Source organism: Musca autumnalis, unplaced genomic scaffold, assembly GCF_047663935.1.
Source record: "Musca autumnalis isolate F117 unplaced genomic scaffold, ASM4766393v1 scaffold_2, whole genome shotgun sequence".
Taxonomy (NCBI): domain Eukaryota; kingdom Metazoa; phylum Arthropoda; class Insecta; order Diptera; family Muscidae; genus Musca; species Musca autumnalis.
Window position 1 is genome coordinate 122,442,203 of NW_027411755.1, and position 14,825 is coordinate 122,457,027.

Below are 14,825 nucleotides of genomic sequence, written 5' to 3' on the forward strand. Positions count from 1 at the left end.
CGGAGGAATATTAAGGCCACAACCTTCAAAATACCGAAAATCGGGAGGTACCCTTCTATGGGGGCTATATGAAGGTGTGGACGTATACCGACAAAAATATGGGGAACAGTTTTATACCCCTAACGAAGACTAAGTACGAAATTTCAGCCATTTCGATGTTATAATGAAGCCAAAACTTTCAAAATACCGAAAATCGGATGGTACCGTTCTATGGTGACTATATCAAAATGTGAACCGATATAGCCGATTTGCAATACCAAACATCCTAGGAGTAATAGAAGCGTCAATACCTAATTACAAAGCTCTATCTTAAAATTTTTGAGCTGTATCTCGATTTCTCGGACGGACGGACTTGCAGACGGACATGGTTATATCGACATAGAATTTTACCCTGATCAAGAATATATATATATATATATATATATATATATATATATATATATATATATATATATATATGTATATATATGGGGATTTCTGAGTGAAATCGGACACTTTTTCAAGATGAGGTTTTTGATTTCCTTTATATTTTGCTGTGGCGATGCTGCTGATTAACAAAACATTTTAGTATATTTTCAAATTTTTTTTGACTAACGGTTCCAGAGATATCGCGCCTTGAAAAAGTCAAATTCTGTAAAAACTACATGCAAAGAAATACTCATAACATCTTTAATATCGGTCCAAATTGGATCATCTTTTTTTTTGATTTGTTTGTTTTTTATCAGCTATCGAAAGAAATATTTAAAAGAAAAATGCACAGTGGGCTTCAATGCAATTTTCGGGATTTAATATTTAAAATCAATTTTTAAACATGATTGCACCCTTCGATTTTTTCAAATAAAATTTATGTTAAACTACAATCAATTACAAAAGTTTTAAGTCCTATGTGGTAATGGGATTCGGACGATTACTATTTTTTCTGAATTTTTTAAAATTTGTCAATACAATTTTTCCTTTATACCTTTGTCAAAAATTTATTATTTTATTAAAAAAATTAAAAATTTCATTTATAAATATTTGTTTTGATTTTATATTTATGAATTTATCTCAAACATCTTATAAACTGCGTCATTTTTCGATTTTGAAAATGCATACGCGAAAATTCCATTAAAGTCCACTGTGGATTTTTTTTTTCTATTTTTTATGATAAATATATAATATATAATGATAAATATGTACTCTTAGCTTCAAAAATACAGGAAATACAAATTTTGGACAAAGGTATTAAGGAAAAATTGTATTGACAAATTTTAAAAAATTCAGAAAAAATAGTAATTGTCCGAATCCCATTACCAAATAGGGCTTAAAATTTTTGTAATTGAACGTAGTTTAACATAAAATTTTTTTGAAAAAATCGAAGGGTGCAATCATGTTTAAAAATTGATTTTAAATATTAAATCCCGAAAATTGCATTGAAACCCACTGTGTACTCTTATTTTAAATATTTCTTTCGATAGCTGATAAAAAAACAAACAAATCAAAAAAAGATGGTCCCATTTGGACCAATATTAAAGAAGTTATGAGTATTTATTTGAACATAGTTCTTAAAAAATTCGATAATTTTAATAGGCGATATCTCTGTACCGTTGGTCAAAAAATAATTTTAAAATATAGTAAAATGTTCTGTTGGCTAGGAGCATAAATTGAACCAAAAACAATTGAAATCAAAAATTACTTTTCTCCGAACTGTCCGATTTCACTTGGAATTCCCCATATATACTTTATAGGGTCTACGGTGAATATTTCGACGTGTTACAAACGGAATGACAAATTTATTTATACCCTCCATATTATGGTGGAGGGTATAAAACAATATACATAAGGAAGAGAAAAAACAAATAGAACAAAAGATGCAGAAAAAACGAGAGGAGCCAACTTAACGAGATGATCAAACAGAATAACACAATCTAAAGGGACGATATACACGAATGTGCTGCATATGGTTCCGTTCGTTCTTTATACCTTTTGAAAAACTACAATAAATAAAAAAACTTTTTATATCCTCGATAACTTGGCAAACTTATTTCCATTCCGAATTCCGCCACATATTCCAAACATAGGTCCATGTTTTGTTATATACCCCATATAGCGGTACCTCCCGATTTTCGGTATTTTGAGGATTTTAACACATTCATTTTTATGGATTTTAACAATGCGTCGATCTAGTTGACTCTTTATATTCTGAACTTATAGAATGAACAGAGTCCGAATTTAATCAAGATACCAGCGGTAGAGCAATAAGGTAGCAGTGACGATGGTCACCAACTGAGCTGTTTAAGACCGAAAGCCAAAGTCTGACAATTACCGTCTAGGGAAATGTGTACTGCAACTCTACAGAAATAATAATACATCGAATTCAAGGCATCGTGTATTATTTCAGTTATGCGATTCCTCTGAGTCCAAGCTCAAAAATTATGTTGTAGTTTTAACAGAGCAACTAAGAAGATGCAGCGCATAATTAGGTCCCAATCCACATGTCCGCCATAAGTTGATGATCTTAACTGATCTTAACGATCGGTGGGTGGTCTCGAAGTATGGCATTCACACATAATTTTTGTACCTCCTTAGTGTTAATGCTATTCAAGCCTGTCCAATTAGCTAGTTGATCTCGCGTTTTTAAAGTCGTCATAACAAAGCAACCTGCTGTGTTAATCAGAGCGGAGCTGTGGAATCGAGCGATTTTTTGAACAGAGTCAACTCTGAAAGAAAAAAATAACTACAAGACTTGATTATATTCATAAATTTCTCTTGAAATTGTCGAAAAAATTGTCAATTGGCCAACATTCGATTTATATACAGTCTATTAAATTTTAATTTTATGACACTGTTAAAATTATGAAATAATCAAACGCAAACAACTTTCTGTATTCCACAATAATTACGCGTTTACTTTAACTAAAATAAATCATATCTACACATATAAATATGAAAAATGTATTGATGTAATTAATTACCAATATTAAATGCGAGTTCTTCCTTGTCCAATAAAATACTTCCATTCACCTTTTTATTCAATTATAAAATTTCCAATTATAAAATGTATTGGACACTTAATTTACTAAAAAGCACGATTTCTTTAAGAAAACACAAAGCACTGATTTATTCACACACTTTACCGTCTTTACTCAACGATTGTTTTTAGAAAATTGTAGACAAAAGAACAACATAACTCATACCATTTTTTCTTTTTCTCTTCGCTTGCTATGTTGCTTAACGACAGCAAAGCACGAAAGACATGTGTTTGGCCAAAGCTTCTGCGTCTCCCATTACACCATACACAGAGGTCTTTGTTACAAAATAATATTCCGCAGCTGCGAGAGCCCTGTTGTTACTCTCTTTGACAAAAATCCTCTCTGTACCTATAAAAAAAAATGTTCTAACATAAAAAAATATGTTAGTACCCAAACAAATAAAATTGAGATATGTTACAAACTGTTGCAAACATATTTTTGTTTGGACACAAACAAATTATGTTTGGATCCAAACATAAATTTGTTTGCAACCAGTCCCAAACAAATATTTGTTTGGATCCAGTCGCAAACAAATATTTGTTTGGATCCAAACCTATTTCTAACATATATTTTTCTGCATGTAGCTTTCTGATTCCAAAATAAGTTTTTTTTATGCATCTTACTTCTTTCTCCCAAACTCCAATGTCCTTCAAAGTATTGATTAATTTGTTATGTTGGACGGTGTGAAACGTCTTTTCATAGTCTCTGAAGCTAAGGAAAATGTCTTTCTGTACATCTCTGCAATTCTGAACCAGTATCAGCATGGATAGCAAAGCTTTTCTCTTTTCTTCTTAGTTGTGCATAATTTGATTCTTAGTCCCGGTCCACACTGGTGTGAATTTCATTAATAAATTTCATGAAATTAGGTATTCTTAGGTTGAATTCCCCACTACAGCAATTTTATGATTTTACTCTACTGTGGAACTCGATCTATAGACGCATAATTTCATGTCAATATTTCAATGAAATTACTCCAGTGTGGCCCGGGACTTAGTTGTGTATAAAAATTTCACTGGATCTGTGGGTAACTGTCTGGTGGCAACGTCTCGCGGTCCGCTGCTGTGGTAAACCGCCACTAAGCTTACTATTAAAATATATTCGTACTTTGCTCAGTTTTTAAAAACAAATTAAACTTGTTTAATTAATCCAAGGTTGCATGTCAACAACACATCATCTATTTGTCATTGTTTATTTTAGGAATAACTGCAGAACATTCGGAGAATCCAGTATGTCACAGTAACAAAATTTCTAAATTTAAAAATTTCTTTCAGTTCATACCAAAATTTCCCCCATTTTACAAAACATGTGAACTGTAATCATTTTCCATAGTCACAACAACAGCAGAGCACAATACTTCAGTTCTAAAAGTAGCGCAGATAAGAAAGATGCCGTACACATTTTTTCCCTATTCTGATAGAATGGCTGCAAATTACCCTCATGTTATTCATTCGAAAGGATTTTCTTCCAAAAAATAGCGTTACTTGACTCCCTCACTTAAATTTGCATTCCCGTGAATTCAAAACACGAAGACAGCAGAGGAGGTTGCTTAATTTCCATCGAGATGCATTATTTGCTTACTTGACGCAAAGCTGCTGCAGTTGTCAAGGGTCTCTTTAGCTGTGCACACACATATATGCAGATAGATAGATATACACACATCCGAACCGAATCACTTTCAAATTGTTTGTGGAGAGTCTCTGCAATTTGTTTTGTTTATCCTGTTTTGCTGCAGCAGCAGCACATATCTCACACAAGCTGTTGCTCTTCTGACAAAGTAAAAGAGGACGATATAAATGGGATTCATTCAGCAGCAGCATATGTGTTGTTGCCGTTACTTTCACAAACTGACACACTTACTGTCGCCACACACCCACCGGAAACTAAATCAAAGTAAAGTTTTTGCTTTCTGCTTTGCGTTATTTACCAAAAACTCTGGAACTACTGCAACACTTCTATTAACATTGTCACCAACTGTCCCATTGTGTGTTCTATGGCTTCTTAACTTCTTCAGTGTCTTTCCCGAGACACGGTCACACACTGGGCAGGCTGGTTGCATGGTGTGGTTAAAAATTTGAAGATAAGCAGTAACTGTTGTTTTGTCTTTGTTTCAGTTTTTTTTTGCTTTTGTTGTGTGTGTGTGGGCGGATAGAATTGCCAACATCCGCTATGGAAGTGAAGTTTAGGCAAACATGAGGCCACAATTACCGAGGAAGAGTCACATTAGACTCATTTACAGTTTGTTCCGCTTAGCAAGTTTCCGAACATGTTTATATATTTTGTGGTAATTGTTGTTGTAGTTCGTTCGTTTCGTAGTTCTTGTTTAGAAGTTTGTATAATTCCTCTGACTTTTGGGTTTTAGTGCTGCTTTGTTGATGGTTGGTAATGGTTTTTGTTGATGATTTAATGAGGCCATAAAAGACAAGACGAATATGTCATGCGAAACAAATAGTTAAATAGTTATGCACAGAAGCATTTGTGTTTTGTACACTGTCTTTACGCATACATTGTCATACATAATTAGAGAGGACATTGAAAAAAAGAACAAGATATAGGCTACGGCGTTTTCGAAGAGCTGCCATAACAATGTTTCTAACCCACAAAAGCTTGTTACTTAAAATTATTCAACATAGGTCCAAGTTTTTGTTTTCATTTTCTGTTGTCCTTTAATAGTTATGGACATTTGCCAAGCCAGGGTAAGTGCTCTGCAAAGTTATGTAAGAAAATGGGATCTATGCTAGAGAGGAAGATCAGAATATTTATCTCATATCCTCCTAGTATTCGGTGTCTTCTTGTTTGCAACTAGTGTCGCCTACAAAGTAGATGTTCGACAGTCTCTATCTCCTCTGCATCTTCACACAGTTTGCAGTAGTCAATGCCACTTTCATCCCATTTTGAATTTAGACATCTCACTCTGCAGTGACCCGTTATAAGTCGCATGCAAATTGTACCAGAGCATTTCGCAAGAGGTCAGGTCCTAAGTTTGCGGTAATCATCACAACGCTGTAAGCTACAGTTGTTGTCGAGCTTGGTTTTCTGAACCATCGCTACCACCTTGGAGTCCATTGCAATTAAATTGCTAAAAGAATGAATTTTTAGGCATTGGAACAGAAACGGCGGTGTTAGGTGCTGCGTTTGCGACTGCTGATGAGTGGGCACTGGGCAGTGGGGGAGTTTCGTATTCCGATGACGACCCACTGGGGCCAGTGTAAACGCAGAATTCAGTAACAATCCTATGACCGAAGGTACACATATGTAACGCGGTTTTGTCGTTGGCTGGGGTAAGATTAGTCGTGTCCAGGGTCGCCATAAAGACCCACTTAACCTTACGGAATGAAAAGTCGAGTAATCTCCCTTTCCTGAGGGTTGTATCGGACATTTATTGATGTAAAACTAATTTATAATCTACTGATGTTTACGAACTACGAACACTCAATGTAATCAAGCTCGTGTGGCTAGCTACCTGCAGTAGCAGGTAGGTCTGTTCAATACAGACTTACCTCGCTTTAGCCTGGCTCTAATGACCCGTACATGAAATGTATGGTATGGAATTGCCGAGGTAGAGTTGCCCAACGTATACATCTAGCCGATAAATAGCTATACTCCAGATTATAGCCCCAACATTAGCTCGCTTTTGAAAGTTCGTAACCGTCTGGTCTTGGGGGACTTTAATGCGCATCATAAGTTATGGCATTCGGTCCTTGGAAACAACCAGAGGTGTATAGTGCTGACCGAGCAGGTTGATAGATCTACATTTTACTCGGTCAATGAGGACGCCCCCACTAGAAATAGCGGAGTTCGCCAGACGCAACCATCGAGTCATCCGGTCTAACAAATGACGTCATCTGGCAACCCGTCGTTTCTCTTGGATCAGACCATCTCACCATAATTGACTATCAGAAGACCGTCCGATTTGACTACCTTTGAAAGCCGCACTTTCATCAATCATCGCAAAGAAAATTGGTCTAGTTTCAGAAGGTTCTCTACCCAAGGCTTCCCAGATCTGCCCAACTGTTTTGATGTTCGGACGTCCCGAGACAGCAAAGGGCGAGGATAAACCACCACAATTTACAATGGATGATTTTGCGAATGTCATCAGCTACGCTAAATCATCCTTGGGTCCTGTTGGAATCTGAATGGTAGTATCTCAATAAAGTTCTCAATTTGTCGCTAGCCACCACCATCGTTCCCAAAGTGTAAAGAATGGGCAATGTGGTCCCGCTACTGAAGACAGGCAAGGGTGCCAGCAAAAGTGAATCGTACAGACCGATTTCGCTTTTGTTACCCGTATCAAAGACTCTTGAGGCTTCAGTCCTCCCCAGCGTCAGAAGTAGCTATCTATTTGTCGATCATCAGCGTGGGTTTCGAAAGCAGCACAGCACTGCACGACAACAGCGCAGCCTTTGATACTTTTAAGCACTCCATGCTACTCCATGCTGTTTGAGGACATGGACCTGGTTATCCTCCGGCCAAGTTTGAAACGTTGTACGCCAGTCGTACTTGGAATTCAGGAATAAGAAGTTCAAGCCCCGTAGAGTTAAACAGGGAGTTCTCCAAGGTGGGATTATATTTCCGGAACTGTTTAACCTATACATCTCCCGTAATCCACCCCCTCCAGACGGCGTTAAGATCGTAACATATGCGAATGATTGTACGATCTTGGCGCCAGGTACCTTCTCTGATGTCATTTGTGAAAGGCTCAACTCCTATTTGACTGATCTTACTCCCTTTTCCACGCGTGGAATACGCAAATATCCGCCACTAAATCTACGGCCACCATCTTCATCACATGGACTCCAAGGTGAGCACTGAGTTGAATGTCATGGTCGATGGTAGCAGATTCTTGGTCGATGGGGTCAAGATTCTAGGGGTCACATTCGACAGCATGTTCAAGTCAAGCGACAAGGTAGGGTGTAAGAACAAGGTCCTCAAGTCCCTTGCCGGCAGCACTTGGCCTTTTGACGACATATAGAGCGATAGATCTGTGGTAAGCTATGTGGCGCCAGTGTAGTTCGCGAAACCCGTCCGAGTACCGCCTTAAGAACTGCAAAAGGGTGCCTACTCATGTCTTCAGTGGACCATCTACATGGGGAAACAAATATTCTTCCAGCACAGCAACACAGTGGCATGCTTTCGTTGCAGTACTTGCTCAGGTGTTACCGTGAGTGCCGTACTAATCATCATATGCTGGATAGGACCACCCAATCCGGCATGTCAAGATTGATTATCATGATCTAAAAACAGAGTCAACGTTACAAGAGAGAACTATCGTGTGAATGCGGCCCTTGTTTAACATCCCCATCTACCTGCTACGACAAACCAGAATAGATTCGATTTAAATAAGTTCGGGATGGTGCATCGACGACACCGTGCAGCACATCTGCCCAGCACAGGCCCGGACGACAATTGCACCAACTGACAACTGGAGATGGACCCAGTGCCAGATTAAGCCCAGAAACAAATTTGTAATTGTCCCACAAACATCCCTGGCGGGACAAGGGAGAACTTCTCTCATATCAATGAGTGCACCCCGATTCATATTTACATGGCAGAAATACTCATGAAATGTCGCCAAAATTACTGAATTGTAGTTTGCCACCGTTGAAAATTTGATGTTCCCTAGCCAGAGAATCGATCCCACGACCTTCAGCGTTCATGGCGGGTGTGCATACCATTGCAAAACGGTGGCATCCCAAAAACAAACTTACACAAATATTCACCCTTAAGGCCTGCGTACATAAGCCGCTCTGCCTGATTGCCTTGCTTTCCTGCTTCATTTCTGACGTAATAAAAATAATAGAATAAAGACGAAATTTTGAACTGGGTTGCCATCAGTTGGAAATTGGGTCGGCCTTCTTTGTTCTTTTATTTTTTATTGAAGCAGCAAAGCAAGGCAATCAGGCAAAGCAGCTTATGTACGCAGGCCTTTATTGCGGTTGGCATAGTCGTAGGCATGCAAGTGACGTAGACGTTGTCGTAGGGGTAGTCGTAGTTTACATTTTTTATATGATGAAAAATTTTTAACATAGAGCTTTGTAATTTGGTGTAGAAGTTTATACTACTCCTAGGATGTTTATTGCAAATGGGATATATCGGTCCACGTTTTGATATAGCCCCCATATAACGGTTTTAGCCTCATTACTGCACCTAAGTGGCTGGAATTTGGTACTTAGTCTTCGTTGGGTGTACAAAACCTTCCCCCAGAAATTTGTCCTTATAGGTCTACGCCTTTATATAGCCCCCATAGAACGGTCCCCCCCGATTTTCGGTATTTTAATGATTGTGGCTTCAATATTCCTCTGAAATGGCTGAATTTTGGTATTTAGTCTTCCTTTGGGATATGAAACCTTCTATATGAAATTTGTCGGTATAGGTCCACGCCTCCATATAGCCACCATAGAACGGTACCTCCCGATGTTCGGTATTTTGAAGTTTGTGGCCACAATAATCCACCTAAATTACTGAAATTTGGTATTTAGTCTTCCTTTGGGATATGAAACTTTCTATATGAAATTTGCCGGTATAGGTCCACGCCTTCATATAGCCACCATAGAACGGTACCTCCCGATGTTCGGTATTTTGAAGTTTGTGGCCACAATAATCCACCTAAATGACTGAAATTTGGCATTTAGTCTTCCTTTTGGATATGAAACTTTCTATATGAAAGTTGTCGGTATAGGTCCACGCCTTCATATAGCCACCATAGAACGGTACCTCCCGATGTTCGGTATTTTGACGTTTGTGGCCACAATAACCAACCGACTTGGCTGAAATTTGGTATTTAGTCTTCATTTGGGGTACAACATTTTACATATGAAATTTGTTGGTACAGGTCCACGCCGTTATATAGCCCCCATAGAATGGTACCTCCAGATTTTTGGTATTTTGAAGGTTGTGGCCACAATAATCCACCGAAATGGCTTCGTTGGGGGGTATTCAACTTCCCCCACTCCCTAAATTTGTCGGTAAAGGTCCACGCCTTCATACAGACCCCATAGAACGGTACCTCCGATTTCCGGGATAACAATCTTGACGCGATGCGGGGGCTTAAGGTCACAGTTTCCACACTCAACACCCTGGAAGTGTTTAGTTGGGGAACTGTGACCGACCAAAGGTTATCCAAGTAGCGGTCTCCTACTTATTAGAGACCCCCTAACGCCGGGGTGTCAGGCGAAACCGTGCCCATCGGTGTTCTAAGGTTTGCAGTTAGGGTACCAACTGTATTAGAACGGAGCCTCGTTGATACCTGGGCATCTCAACGCAGTAATGGCTTAGTTGTCATGTCCTTGCCATGGTACAGGAGGGCTATGCCATGGTGGACCTCACTTCCCCCACTAAATCTATGACGTATGGAGATCAAAAATTTAAACAAAAAAACAACCAAAACTAATCCGATTGATGACAACAATGCAATGCCTAAGGACAATTCTTCAGATTCAAAATCTAATACCAAGTCTGGGGCAACCCAGCCAACGGTTGACGGGACGGTAGTGTCGGGAGGGGACGGACCTAAGGTACCCACTCTGGGAGCTGTCACTGACAGTTTGGCTGAACAAAGCCAGAAACTCCTGGAGATACTGGAGCAGACGTTGGCCCTGCGTCTTAGTCAGAATGGCTACTCTACTGGAGCGGAGGACGGCTCATCGGATGACGAAATGAACACCACAGTCATTCCAGCGACTGTAGTCAACGATGAGTCGGCCTCAACCTCAGTGGAAGCAGCCACCTCTGGACCAACTGATGCACCAGCTACCCAACCATCGGCCGTAGCCGATGTTGCTGGCTCAAAAGGACTGGCTGCTGTTGAGGAAGGAGCTCCGACCAAAATACCGGCCGGAAAAGCTCCCACCACCTCAGATAGCTCTGCTAGTAAATGGGCCAAAAAGAGGAGGGCGTACCATAGAGCAATGCACTTCCTCAGGAAGTTCATTGACAGGGAACCCTCATCTATAACGCTGAGAGAATGCAAGCTGATCAGGATTAATCTCAAGGTAGTGAAAAAGATCGAAAGATCTCACCCTCACTTACCCAAGGGAAAACCTGATATCAGCAAGCTTTCTCTTATTACGGCAAACGAAGAGGTTAGGTCAATGCCTACATCGACTCCCACAGCCCCCAAGGGCCAAACTGGGAGCGATGTTGACATGATCCGTAAACCATCAAATGATTCGCCTCCTTCGACCTCAAAGCTCTCTTCAAAGGGATGTCCCGTCACACAGACAGGGCAAACCTCAAAGAAGAAGGCAGCCAAGCCGAAGGGGACGCATCATAAGAGTTCAAAATCTGGGAAGTCCGACCGAACACCGGTCTCCGCACCTGGGGGAGCACCCACCAAGCCCAATCCATCTCCACCAAAAAGCGCGGTGAAGAGAGACAGGTCAATGGAGGAGCCACTCCCCAGTGCTAAGAGGGCCACTTCAGGTCAACAACCCATTATTCATACCTCCCCAGCCGGTTGCCCTAAGACTGGGAACAGGAAAGATGCCGCAGCCAGTTCAGCCTCACAAGCTAACTTGGGCCACAAGGAATCTTCCAGTTCCCATCTCAAGACCAACAGCAGGGGAAAAAGAACAAGCAGACCGATGGTGCCGGATGAGTTGCGAGCAGCGGTCATCGATAAATCTGACCCTGATTGGATAATCAGAGAGGATCGATGGCTACTTATCGAAACTCGTCTGCGTGACATCGTGTTCGCAGCAGAAGGGGAACCTCCTAAACACACCCAATTTGGCAGTGCCGCTCCATACAGAGGCGTTAGGGTCATCTGTTGTGAAAATAGGGAATCTCTGGATTTCCTCACTTCCACGATAGAAGGTCTTGGCGAACTCTGGGAGGGATGTCAATTGGCAGTCGTTGGGGTCAATGAGGTCCCTTTCAGAAGAGTGTTGTCAGCTTGGGTGCCACCTCCACCTGTGGATCCCGCGCGCATACTGACCATACTCGGCAGACAAAACCCCAATCTCCGGACCAGCACATGGAATCTGGTCAGCCACAATCCGGAAAATGGAGGTGTTGCCATCAGGGTGTCAATAGACACTCAGGGGCAAGAGTACTTAAGGACTCGTGAGGGCAAACTACACTTTGGTCTAGGATGGATCAGATTCCGCCTAGGACGAAAGTAGTGGAGGAACGGAGGCAGCAGCCGCTTCGCATAATGCAGATTAATCTGCATCACTGCAAAGCGGCTGCTGCTGAACTTCTTCTAGCCCTCAAGAAGTCTGAAGTTGACATCGTCTTAATCCAGGAGCCTTATTTATACAAGAATAAGGTTGCTGGGTTAAACGATAGCAACTACACCACCTTCGCCACATCCAACGGGGACAAGGTAAGAACCTGTGTAGTTGCTAAGAAGAGTCTTAAACTAATATTCCTCTCTAATTTCAGCGGAGGTGATATTACGGCTGTAAGGATGGAATGCAGCTCCCATGGAGCCACCATATTCTCATCCATTTACATGCCATTCGAGAGCCCTGACCCACCGGGAAATGACGTGGAGAAGCTTGTCAAAGAGATGGGTAGCACTTGCCTCATCATCCTAGGATGTGATGCCAATGCTCACCATTTCCACTGGGGCAGCAGAGACACAAATGCCAGAGGTGAGTCCGTATTCGATTTTATCTTAAAATATAATCTCAGAATATGCAACAGGGGAAATGAATACACTTTTCAAAATAGAATCAGGGGGGAGGTTATAGACATAACCCTCACTAATAAAGACGAATCGATTTTCAGTGACTGGAGGGTATCGGAAGAATGCTCCTTTTCGGATCATCGGAAGATATTCTTCCAAGTCTCTGTTAATGGCATTCGACAGCCACCATTTAGAAATCCACGGAAAACCGACTGGAACAAATTCAATGAACTAGTAAGCTCCAAGCTGGGAGTATCACGACACCCCCAAACAGCCACAGAGGTTTTGGTGGACAGCTATGAGACCGCCTGCCCACTCACTTACCCAGGCAGAAGATGTCAACCGGTCTGGTGGTCGAAAGATCTGGCTAATCTCAGGAAGATTAGCAGAAGGCTCTACAATAAAGCCAACAAAACGAAGTTGTCCACAGATTGGGAGAACTACAAGGTATCCTTCAATAAGTACAACAGCGAAATAAAGAAGGCTAAACGCAGATCTTGGGTCTGCTTTAGCGAGTCTATAGAGGGAGTAAAGGATGTAGCCAGGTTTCGTAGAGTACTGTCGAAGGACCCTAAATCCATCGGCAGTATCAAGCGGGATGATGGCACATGGACTAACTCCGGTCTAGAAACTCTGGATCTCCTGGCCAAAACCCACTTTCCCAACTGCATGGATGCACCAGATCGCTCAGCCGATCCACCAATGTGCAACCAAGCCACAGGGGAAGTGAGTGTCATCGAGGAGATCATAAGTCACACAAAGATAGCTTGGGCGATAAACACTTTTAAGCCTTTTAAATCACCTGGTCCAGATAGTATCTTCCCTGCTATGCTACAAAATGCATTGGAGGTGTTGATACCACACCTGGATCATATTTATAGGGCCTGTCTACGTCTATCGTTCACACCGGTTCTGTGGAGGGAGGTCACGGTGACATACATCCCCAAAGCGGGGAAGTCAAGTCACACGCTTCCCAAAGACTACAGACCAATCAGCCTATCTTCCTTTCTATTGAAAACGTTAGAAAGATTGCTTGACCTAGGAATAAGGTCCAAACTTGAAAACAGTGTTATTAGTCCTGCCCAACACGCCTACATCAAAGGCAGATCGGTGGAGACTGCACTTAATGAAGTCGTTGGTTTAATCGAGAGGAATATGATGGGCTCAAACTATACGTTAGCAGCGTTTCTAGATATAGAAGGCGCCTTTAATAACGTCAAACTCGAATCCATCCACAATTCACTCTTGAACTTAGGTGTTTCCACTACACTGATCAATTGGATCGATGGAATGCTTAGCGGCAGGATAATCAATTCAAATATCGGTGAGACCTCCATTGGGAAGTCTGTCACCAGGGGCACACCACAAGGAGGCGTATTATCACCACTGCTGTGGCTCCTGGTGATTAACGAAATACTTAAGGAATTTGACCAACTACGTATAAAGACTGTAGCTTATGCTGATGACGTGGTCATAATGATCACCGGGAAGTTCCCACAAACGCTATCGGAACTCATGCAAGGAGCTCTGGACAAATTATCAAGATGGGCACACAACAATGGACTTGGGGTGAACCCATCTAAGACAGAGCTGGTTCTATTTACGAACAAGAGAAAAGTCAAACCATTCACCCTACCAACGCTGGATGGAGTGGCCCTAAAGCTCTCCCTAGAGGCCAAGTACCTTGGCATTATCCTGGACCACCAACTAACGTGGAAAAGGAATGTCGAGGAACGTGCCAAGAGGGGACTTATAGCCCTTTATTCTTGCAAGAACTCTATTGGTAAGAGTTGGGGTTTGAAACCACAGGTCATACACTGGATTTTTACGGCCATAGTTCGCCCCATTCTGACTTATGGTTCATTGGTATGGTGGAATGCTTTGAGTAAGACATCCCTTCTCCGTAAGATTAATGTCGTTCAAAGAGCGGCATCTCTCCTAATTACCGGTGCCATGAAAAGCACTCCACAGGCTGCTCTCAATGTATTACTGGATCTTCATCCGATGACTCTCGTGGTACAGGAGTTGGCAGCAAAGAGTGCTCTCCGACTCAAGGAGTTAAATTCATGGCATAACTTCGACTACGGCCATGCTGCTATCTTACGACAATCTGGACTATCGGTGGGTTTGGAGGTAATCAGTGACTATATATCACCACAATTACACTTCGACGACATTGAAGTTCG